General features: G+C 47.1%; 1 long non-coding RNA gene across 1 annotated transcript in view; it reads right to left on the reverse strand.

Moving 5' to 3' along the window:
- Nucleotides 1–10,705, reverse strand: part of LOC147113156 (uncharacterized) — a 243,606-nt gene extending 232,901 nt beyond the window's left edge. Inside the window, exon 1 of the long non-coding RNA XR_015079628.1 lies at nucleotides 10,513–10,705. This is a non-coding gene — a long non-coding RNA (uncharacterized LOC147113156). The remainder of the gene's footprint in view (nucleotides 1–10,512) is intronic.
- Between the last annotated feature and the right edge of the window lie 245 nt (nucleotides 10,706–10,950).

Below are 10,950 nucleotides of genomic sequence, written 5' to 3' on the forward strand. Positions count from 1 at the left end.
CACGGAGAATGGAGCCCATGATTTCCAAGATGGAAACGTTGGGGAACTCCATTAGAGCACGTGTGGACCCAACCATGATGTCGCAACTTCAATTGAAGCACAAGCAGAAGCGACCCAACGTCTGAGTGCTACAGTGGAAGCTCAGACCTCTGTCATGCAGGCTCAGCTTACTGCCACACAAGCTCAGACTGTTCTCCTGCAGTCCCAGCTTGCTGCCATGCAAGCTCAGACTGCTGCCATCGTGGCTGGGTTTACGAGTGTGGAAAGGAGCTTGCAATCTGTCCTCTAACAGACGGCTAGGAATGCTGAGGTGCCACCCCGGGGGAGTGGCGGTGGCTCCATGCAGTTCGAACCTGCTGCCCTCTCTCAGGAGGACTGCTGTCGTCCATGCCAAGATGGTGCAGTCTAGGTTAATTGGTAGATGCAGAGAGGATGTTTCCCCTCATGGGGGAATCTAGAACTAGGGGGCATAGTTTCAGAATAAGGGGTCGCCCATTTAAAACGGAGATGAGGAGGAATTTCTTCTCTCAGAGGGTCGTAAATCTTTGGAATTCTCTACCCCAGAGAGCTGTGGAGGCTGGGTCATTGAATATATTTAAGGTGGAGATAGACAGATTTTTTAACGTAAAGGGAGTCAAGCGTTATGGGGAGCGGGCAGGGAACTGGAGTTGAAGCCAAGATCAGATCAGCCATGATCTTATTGAATGTCGGAGCAGGCTCGAGGGGCCAAGAAATAAAGGAGGTGAGTGAACTCTCTATCATTTATACAGGAGATGCATTGGGAAAAGTGTTTCGACTTACCTTGGCCATCCTTGCATGGTTTGGCAGTTCTTACTGTGGTGGAGGGTGCACTGTGCTTCAGCAACCTCCCTCCATAGTGCATGAACTACCTTCTTAGGAGCTTTATGCCCTCAGTTCCTAGGAGTCATTCCCTTTCAACCCTTACTTCAACCAGTGAAAAACTATGAATGCATCTTCTCCCTTCACAGTTCCATTGACCATGCCTTTCACTATCTAGGCCCTATGCACTAGAATTCTCTTCCTCAACCTCCCTTTCCTCCTTGAAGATCCTCCTTAAAACCCTCCTCTTTGACCAAGCTTTTACTCACCCCTCCTAATATCTCCTTTGTTAGTTCAGCGTCTAATTACGCATCTGTGAAGTACCCTGAGATGGTTTTCTACATTAAAGTCACTATATAAATGCAAGTTGTTCTTAATGTTGCCATCAGAGAGCTATCTGTCGCTTTCACTTGGATTGTCACAAAATTGTGGCATGTTTGGCAACAACAACACTGAAAATCTGAGGGCTTTCTGGCACACTCCACCCTTAAGTTGAGCAGGAATTCAGCATAAACTCTCAGGATAGATGTGTATGGGCCCCGGCCTAGTTTCCTCAAGGAGCTATTTGGAGAAGAACCAGTGCTATAATCGCTCTTCGATGCGTGTCCACATTGACGCCCCATGTTGTGTCTGAGATTTCAAATCAGGATGGTTGTGGTTTTTAGTGTTGGGTTAGTGACTGAATGCCTACATTGTCTCCTGAATGCTCACCCACTCTTAGCTTATATCCTCCTTTCCTATTTGTGGAAGAACCTATACCTGCCCAAACATGGTCTATTATGTGAGATGGAACGTGACTGGGGACAAGGAAGACTCCCAGGCTGAAGTTTCTCTGTCCAGACATGGGATCCATCAGGGTCCGATATATCAGATGAAAGGAAGTTTATTGGTCTCCTGGCCAGCAACTGTGGGGCCCATCTGGGTGTCTGGGCTTGGGTCCTGGTTTGTACCCCCAAGAAAATGTGGGTGCTCAAGAAGAGATGTTTCCAATGGCAGAAAGGTTGGTAACTAGAGGACACAGATTTAAGATAATTGGCAAAAGAACAAGAGGGTGGATGAGAATTTATTTTACGCAGCGAGTTGCTATGATCTGCAATGCACTGCCTGAAGGGGTAGTGGAAGCAGATTGAATAATAACATTCGAAAGGGAATTGGATATACACTTGAAAAGGAAAAAAAACTGCAGGGCTATGGAGAAAGAGCAGGGGAGTGGGGCTATTTGGACAGCTCTTTCAAAGAGCTGGCTCCGGCACGGTGGGCCAAATGACCTCCTTCTGTGCTGTATGACTCTACGATCTCAAGTCTTGAAAATTTCAACTGTCCCAGCATCAACAGCCTTTTGGTGGAGAAAGTTCCAGATTTGCACTATACTTAGTGTGAAAAATTGCTTTTTGATTTCACTCCTAAATGGCTTTGTTCTAGTTTTAAGATTGTAACCTCATGTTCTGGAACCCAAACCAGAGGAAATTGTTTCTCTGTATCGAACCAATCGAATCCTTTTATCATTTTAAAGACATCGCTTAGATAACCCCTCAATTTCTAAACTCAAGGGAATGAATACAAACCAAGTTTACGCAACCTGTCCTCACAAAGTTATGCAGGGCACAGTAGGCTACAACTATGCGTGACACACAAACTGCAGTACCCCTCCTGACCTGCCTGCAAAGGTCACCTATGGTCATCTCAATGACCACTTTGACAGAGCTATGTGCCTCATTGTAGTGCTCCTCTGCTGCTGTTCCTGTCACTTTTAGTGGGATCAGTATCCATGGGAACAGGGTGTAGGCTTTGTCACCCACAAGCCATCCATTGATATGATTTTCTTCCCTGAAGAGGTTAGGCAGGGTTGAATTATATATGCATCATGACAACCTCTAGCAAATCTCACGTTAACATTTATGATCCTTTGCACTTTGTCACACACAATCTGTACATTCAAGCAGGTTGAGAAAGCAGTTAAAAAGGCTTGCGGGATCCTGGGCTCCATGAATAGAGGTGTAGAGTACAAAAGTGTGGAAATTATGATGAACCTGTATAAAACACTGGTTCGGCCCCAACTGGAGTAGAGTGTCAAATTCTGGGCACCACACTTTAGGAAGGATGTGAAGGCCTTAGAGAGGTTGAAGAAAAGATTTACAAGAATGATTCCAGGAATGAGGGACTTCAGTTACGTTGATAGACTGGAGAAGCTGGGGTTGTTCTCCTTGGATCAGAGAAGATTGAGAGGAGATTTGATAGAGGTGTTCAAAATCATGAGGGGTCTGGACAGGGTAGATAGAGAGATATTGTTCTCATTGGCAGAAGGGTCGAGAACCAGAGGACACAGATTTAAGGTGATTGGCAAGGGAACCAAAGGCGACTTAAGAAAAAACTTTTTTACACAGCAAGTGGTTAAGATCTGGAATGGACTGCCTGAAAGGGTGGTGGAGGCAGCGTCAATCTTATCTTTCAAAAGGGAGTTGGATAAGTATCTGAAGGAACAAAAATTGCAGGGCTACGGGGAAAGAGCAGGGGAGTGGGACTAGCTAAGAGTCGGCACGGGCTCGACGGGCCGAATGGCCTTCTTCCGTTTTGTAACCAATCTATGATTCTATGATTCAGGGTGTGGAAGCCATTTCTGTTGAGGGGGTTTTCTGTCGCAGCTCTGAAAAAAATTGTTTCCCCTCCTCCAAATTCCTTCAGTGCCCTTGTTGGCTCCTCCTTTCCACTCTTTTCCACTCCTATTTATTTATTCTTTCTCATGCATCTGTTCCCACTGGATTATTTATTTACTTCCTGGTGGCCTGTTCTCTTTCTAGCAAAATGTTCTTTTGGCCCATTCCTACTGTATTATTTATTTTCAGTCAGCCTTGTGGTTATTTATTTCCAGCTGACCCTCACCACCAGCCCACCACTGGTAACAACAATAATTTGCATTTATATAGCGCCTTTAATGTAGTAAACCGTCCCAAGGTGCTTCACAGGAGCATTTTCAAGCAAAATTTGACACCGAGCCACATAAGGGGATATTAGGGCAGATGACCAAAAGCTTGGACAAAGACGTAGGTTTTAAGGAGCGTCTTAAAGGAGGAAAGAGAGTTAGAGAGGCAGAGAAGATTTAGGGAGGGAATGCCAGATCTTAGGGCCTTGGCAGCTGAAGGCACAGCCGCCAATGGTGGATTGATTAAAATTGGGGCTGTTCACGAGGCCAGAATTGGCAGACCGCAGAGATCTCAGGGGGTTGTAGGGCTGGAGGAGATATATGGAGGAGATTACAGATATAGGGAGGGATGGGGCCATGGAGGGATTTAAAAACAAGGATGAGAATTTTTAAATTGAGGTGTTGCTTAACAGGGAGCCAATGCAGGTCAGCGAGCACAGGGATCATGGGTGAACAGGACCTGGCGCGAGTTAGGACATAGACAGCAGAGTTTTGGATGACCTCAAGTTTACAGAGGGTAGAAAATGGGAGGCTAGCCAAGAGTGCGTTGGAGTAGTCAAGTCTAGAAGTGACAAAGGCATGGATGAGGGTTTCAGAAGCGGGTGAGCTGAGGCAGGGGCGGAGTCAGGCAATGTTACGGAGGTGAAATAGGCAGTCTTAGTGATGGTGCGGTAACGTGGTCGGAAGCTCATCTTCGGGTCAAATATGACACGAAGGTTGCGAACAGTCTGGTTCAGTATTAGACAGTTGCTAGGGAGGGGGGTGGAGTCGCGACCAAAGACAATGGCTTCGGTCAATTAAGTACTTTGAAGAGTAGTCATTGTTGTCATGTAGAGAAACATGGTAATCAACTTATACACGGCAAGGTCCAACAAACAGCATTGAGAAAAATGATTAGATATTATTCTTTTGGTGCTGTTGGTTGAGGGATAAATGTTGGCCAGTACACCTCTTTTGCAATTTCTTCAAATACTACTACAAACTGATTCTTGGGATGAGGGGATTGTCCAATGAGGAGAGATTGAGTAGACTAGGCCTATTCTCCCTAGAGTTTAGAAGAATGAGAGGTGATCTCATTGAAACATACATAATTCTTAAAGGGCTTGATAGGGTAGATGCTGGGAGGATGTCGCCACTGGCTGGGGAGTCTGGAACTAGGGTCACAGTCTCAGAATAAGGGATCGGCCATTTAGGACTGAGATGAGGAGAAATTTCTTCACTCAGAGGGTTGTGAAGAAGGGCTGACCTTTTACAGCCACCTAAGAGGGTAGATGGAACCTCGGTTTAAAGTATTCAAAAGGCAACATCTCCAACAATGCAGTACTCCCTCAGCACTGGACTGAAGTGTCAGTCTCAATTATGTGCTCAAGTCTCTGGAGTCATAGAGTCATAGAGTCATAGAGTAATACAGCACGAATAGAGGTCCTTCAGCCCATCGTGTCCGCGCCAGCCATCAAGCCCTGTCTAATCTAATCCCATATTCCAGCATTTGGCCCGTAGCCTTGTATGCTATGGCATTTCAAGTGCTCATCCAAATGCTTCTTAAATGTTGTGAGGGTTTCTGCCTCCACAACCCTTTCAGGCAGTGAGTTCCAGACTCCAACCACCCTCTGGGTGAAAAAGTTCTTTCTCAAATCCCCTCTAAACCTCCCGCCCTTTACCTTGAATCTATGCCCCCTAGTTATTGACCCCTCTACTAAGGGAAAAAGCTCCTCAGCATCCATCCTATCTATGCCCCTCATAATTTTGTACACCTCAATCATGTCCCCCCTCAGCCTCCTCTGCTCCAAGGAAAACAAACCCAATCTGCCCAGTCTCTCTTCATAGCTGAAGCGCTCCAGCCCTGGTAACATCCTGGTGAACCTCCTCTGCACCCTCTCTAACGCGATCACGTCCTTCCTGTAGTGTGGCGACCAGAACTGCACACAGTATTCCAGCTGTGGCCTAACCAGTGTTTTATACAGCTCCATCATAACCTCCTTGCTCTTATATTCAATGCCTCGGCTAATGAAGGCAAGTATCCCATATGCCTTTTTTACCACCTTATCCACCTGTTCCGCCGCCTTCAGGGATCTGTGTACTTGCACACCCAGATCCCTCTGACCCTCCGTCTTGCCTAGGGTCTTTCCATTCATTGTGTATTCCCTTGCCTTGTTAGTCCCCCCAAAGTGCATCACCTCGCACTTTTCCGGGTTAAATTCCATTTGCCACTGTTCCGCCCATCTGACCAACCCATCTATATCGTCCTGCAGACTGAGGCTACCTTCCTCGCTATTTACCACCCTACCAATTTTTGTATCATCCGCGAACTTACTGATCATACCTTTTACATTCATATCCAAGTCATTAATGTAGACCACAAACAGCAAGGGACCCAGCACCGATCCCTGTGGTACCCCACTGGCCACAGGCTTCCAGTCACAAAAACAACCTTCGACCATCACCCTCTGCCTTCTGCCACTAAGCCAGTTTTGTATCCAATGTGCCAAGGCACCCTGGATTCCATGGGCTCTTACCTTCTTGACCAGTCTCCTGTGCGGGACTTTATCGAAGGCCTTACTGAAATCCATGTATACCACATCCACTGCGTTACCCTCATCCACACACCTAGTCACCCCCTCAAAAAATTCAATCAAATTAGTCAGACATGATCTTCCCTTGACAAAGCCATGTTGACTATCCCTGATTAATCCTTGCCTCTCCAAGTGGAGGCAAATTTTGTCCCTCAGAATTTTTTCCAATAATTTTCCTACCACTGATGTTAGGCTCACTGGCCTGTAGTTCCCCGGTTTTTCCTTACTACCCTTCTTGAATAATGGTACTACATTACCGGTTCTCCAGTCCTCTGGCACATCCCCTGTGGCCAGAGAGGTCCTGAATATATGTGTTAGAGCCCCCGCAATCTCTTCCTTTGCCTCACACAGCAGCCTGGGATACATTTCATCCGGGCCTGGGGATTTATCCATTTTTAGGCCAGCGAAAACCGCCAATACCTCCTCCCTCTCGATGTTAATATGTTCGAGCATATCACAGTCCCCCCGCCCTATTTCTATGTCTACATCGTCCTTCTCCATAGTGAAAACAGATGCAAAAAATTCATTTAGAACCCCTCCTACATCTTCCGGCTCCACACACAGATTGCCACTTTTGTCCCTAATGGGCCCTATTTTTTCCCTAGTTATCCTCTTACCCTTAATATACTTATAAAACATCTTAGGATTTTCCTTTATTTTGCTCGCCAGTGTTATTTCATGGCCCCTCCTTGATCTCCTAATCTCTTTTTTAAGTATCCCCCTGCACTTTTTGTACTCCTCTAGGGCTTCCTCCGTCTTTAGCCTTTTGTATCTGCCAAAAGCCCTCCTTTTTTTCCGAATCCATTCTCGTATATCCCCTGACATCCAAGGTTCCCTGTGGTTTTTGGAACCACCCTTGACCTTTACGGGAACATGTTGCCATTGTATGATCTCAATCTCCCTTCTGAAAGCCTCCCATTGCTCCGATGCGGATTTTCCTACAAGTAGCTGATCCCAGTCCATTTTGGCCAGATCCTGCCTTATCCTATTAAAATCGGCCTTCCCCCAATTTAGAACCTTTATTTCCGGCCCATCCCTGTCCTTTTCCATGACCACCTTAAATCTTACCATATTATGGTCACTATCACCAAAGTGCTCACCTACTAGCACTTTTTCCACTTGGCCGGCCACATTCCCTAGAATTAGGTCCAGTACCGCATGCTGGCTCAAAAAGCTCTCCTGGATGCACTTTAAGAATTCTACACCCTCTGAGCCTTTCACACTCTGACTATCCCAGTTAATATTGGGGAAGTTGAAATCCCCCATTATTATTACCCTATTATTTGCACATTTCTCTGAGATTTGCCTACATATCTGTTCCTCTATCTCCCCCTGACTGTTTGGAGGCCTATAGTACACTCCCAGCAAAGTGCTTGCCCCCTTTTTGTTTTTAAGCTCCACCCATATGGCCTCATTAGAGGAACCTGCTACTATATCATCCCTCCTTACTGCAGTAATTGACTCCTTAATTAATATTGCGACACCCCCTCCTCTTATACCTCCCCCTCTGTCTCGCCTGAAGATTCTGTACCCCGGAATATTGAGCTGCCAGTCTTGCCCCTCCCTCAACCATGTCTCCGTGATAGCAACAATATCATACTCCCATGTGTTTATCAACACCTTCAGTTCATCCACCTTATTTGCAAGACTCCTTGCATTAAAATAGATGCCATCCAGCCTTGCCCTTATATATTTGCCCTGTCTACCAAGCTGACTTGTTTTTTTCTCTATAATTGGCAACACATCACCCCCTATTTCAGCTCCCCTCTGTATCCCATCCCCCTGCCAAGTTAGTTTAAACCCCCCCCAACAGTGCTAGCAAACCTCCCCGCAAGGATATTTGTCCCGCTCTGGTTCAGGTGCAACCCGTCTGACTTGTACAAGTCCCACCTTTCCCAGAAGCAGGCCCAGTGATCCAGGAAAGTAAAACCCTCCCCCCTACACCAACTCTTTAGCCACGCATTCATCTGCTCTATCCTCCCATTCCTATACTTACTAGCACGTGGCACTGGGAGTAATCCAGAGATTACAACCTTCGAGGTCCTGCTCTTTAATCTGTTACCTAGCTCCCTAAATTCTTGATGCAGGACCTCATCCCCCTTCCTTCCTATGTCGTTGGTCCCAATGTGGACCACGACCTCTGCCTGCTCACCCTCCCCCTTAAGAATGCCCTGTAGCCGCTCAGTGACATCCCAGACCCTGGCCCCAGGGAGGCAACAAACCATCCTGGAGTCACGTTTGCGGCCACAGAAACGCCTATCTGTTCCCCTTACGATAGAATCCCCTACCGCTATTGCTCTCCCACTCTTTTTCCTCCCTTTCTGAGCAGCAGAAGCGTCCCTGGTGCCAGGAAGCTGGCTGCTGCTGCCTTCCCCTGGTGAGTCATCCCCCTCAACAGTATCCAACTTGGTATACTTGTTTGAAAGGGGGATGTCCGCAGGGGTTCCCTGCACTTCCTGCCTGCCTCTGTTGCTCCGCCTGATGGTCACCCCCTGTGCAGCCCTACCCTGAGGCGTGAACAACTAGCTAAACGTGCTATCCACGACCCTCTCAGCATCGCGCATGCTCCAAAATTCATCCACCCGCAGCTCGAGCGCCGCAATGCGGTCTACAAGTAGCTGCAGCTGGATGCATTTCCCGCACACATGGTCGTCAGGGACACTGGCAGCGTCCCTGATTTCCCACATGGAGCAAGAGGAGCAGAACACGGGTCTGAACTCTCCTGCCATGACTTACTCCTTTAATTAATTAAAAAATTTATTCAATACCCCAGTTACAGGTATACTCTAGGGCGCTTTATTTACCAACTGTCCCCACTACACCAGAGACCCTAGAAATTTAACACCACAGAAGTCAAGCTTGTATTGAAAAGAGAGAAATACTCACCAACCAATCACTTACCTGCTCCCTGGTGACGTCACACTCTGATTACTTTTTACCTCTCTCCTCTGCTGTTGATTTGGTATGCCTCGGTCTTCGCGCCGGTTTTTATACCGGGCTCACCTCCTCTCTGCTGCCGCTGCTCCCTGGAACTGGTCGGGCCTCGGTCTTCGCGCCGGTTTTTATACCGGGCTCACCTCCTCTCTGCTGCCGCTGCTCCCTGGAACTGGTCGGGCCTCGGTCTTCGCGCCGGTTTTTATACCGGGCTCACCTCCTCTCTGCTGCCGCTGCTCCCTGGAACTGGTCGGGCCTCGGTCTTCATGCCGGTTTTTATACCGGGCTCACCTCCTCTCTGCTGCCGCTGCTCCCTGGAACTGGTCGGGCCTCGGTCTTCGCGCCGATTTTTATACCGGGCTCACCTCCTCTCTGCTGCCGCTGCTCCCTGGAACTGGTCGGGCCTCGGTCTTCGCGCCGGTTTTTATACCGGGCTCACCTCCTCTCTGCTGCCGCTGCTCCCTGGAACTGATCGGGCCTCGGTCTTCGCGCCGGTTTTTATACCGGGCTCACCTCCTCTCTGCTGCCGCTGCTCCCTGGAACTGGTCGGGCCTCGGTCTTCGCGCCGGTTTTTATACCGGGCTCACCCCCTCTCTGCTGCCGCTGCTCCCTGGAACTGTGAGGCTTGAACCAGAATCATCTGACTCAGAGGTGAGAGTACTCAAGGTGGCATGCTTGACTTACTTGTTCAAAGTACTTTTCCAGTTTACAGAAGAAAATAACTGGCACGGAACACTTTTGAATACTTTTTTCTTATAAACTGATTTTACCAGCAAAGGTACTCTTCAGTCGGGGCTCCCTCACAGCTAGGCCAATCTGGCGAATAGAACGGTCCCCATTCACCCAGAGTAGCATCATAACAGCAGGGACACTATGTTGGACAAGCCTGAGAGCCAATCTGAGGCTAGGAAATCCTGCAAAAATAACATTTATTTTCCATGAACCCATTCCAAGATACATAGAAATGCCCATTGGTGATTTCACTGGAGCTGCAATCAAAACTCTCCAGAATCAATTATTTTCCTGGAGGAGTACTTTGATTGTGGAGTGCTTTGAAAACCTAACTCTCCTGTAGCTTTCCTTCACTTCTATGCTTTTATCTTGTCGATTGATCCATCACAAGATAATATCTATGCTGCGACTGGTTTCTGAATAAATGGTATAATATCAACAATAATCTAGTGTTTAAATACAAGTCATAACTGGTCCAATTCTCAGACTGATTTAACTGTTAAAATAGCTTACCTTTTAAGAAAGTGATGTATCTGCGAATAGTATCTTTGAAAGCTTTTTTCTCTCTCTCCCCATGTATGGATTGGTTAAGTGCTCCCCAGTTTTCAGATGTAGAAATAGCTGGTAAGAAAATGTTTTCTAGCACATTTGCAGCACCAGTGAGTATTCCATTAGTACAATCCAAAACACAAAAGGATGCCTCCTGCAAGAAGGTAAGTTAGGCAAACACAGGCATTACTAAAACTGCTAGAAAAGTGCAGTATATTCCTCAATTTCTGGTCTAGGCCACCACAGAGAAAATTAAACATTATCTACCTGGTAGAGTCATTGATATTCTTTGAATCTGTAACATCTAACATTTCACTGGTGTTACTCTGGTCAGGCCATGTTCAGGGGCATGAGAGAATACAACAACAACAACTTGAATTTATATCGCACCTTTAACGTAGT

The sequence above is a fragment of the Somniosus microcephalus genome, chromosome 9, assembly GCF_052327205.1.
Source record: "Somniosus microcephalus isolate GS21.2 chromosome 9, FLI_Smic_1.0, whole genome shotgun sequence".
NCBI classification, from domain to species: domain Eukaryota; kingdom Metazoa; phylum Chordata; class Chondrichthyes; order Squaliformes; family Somniosidae; genus Somniosus; species Somniosus microcephalus.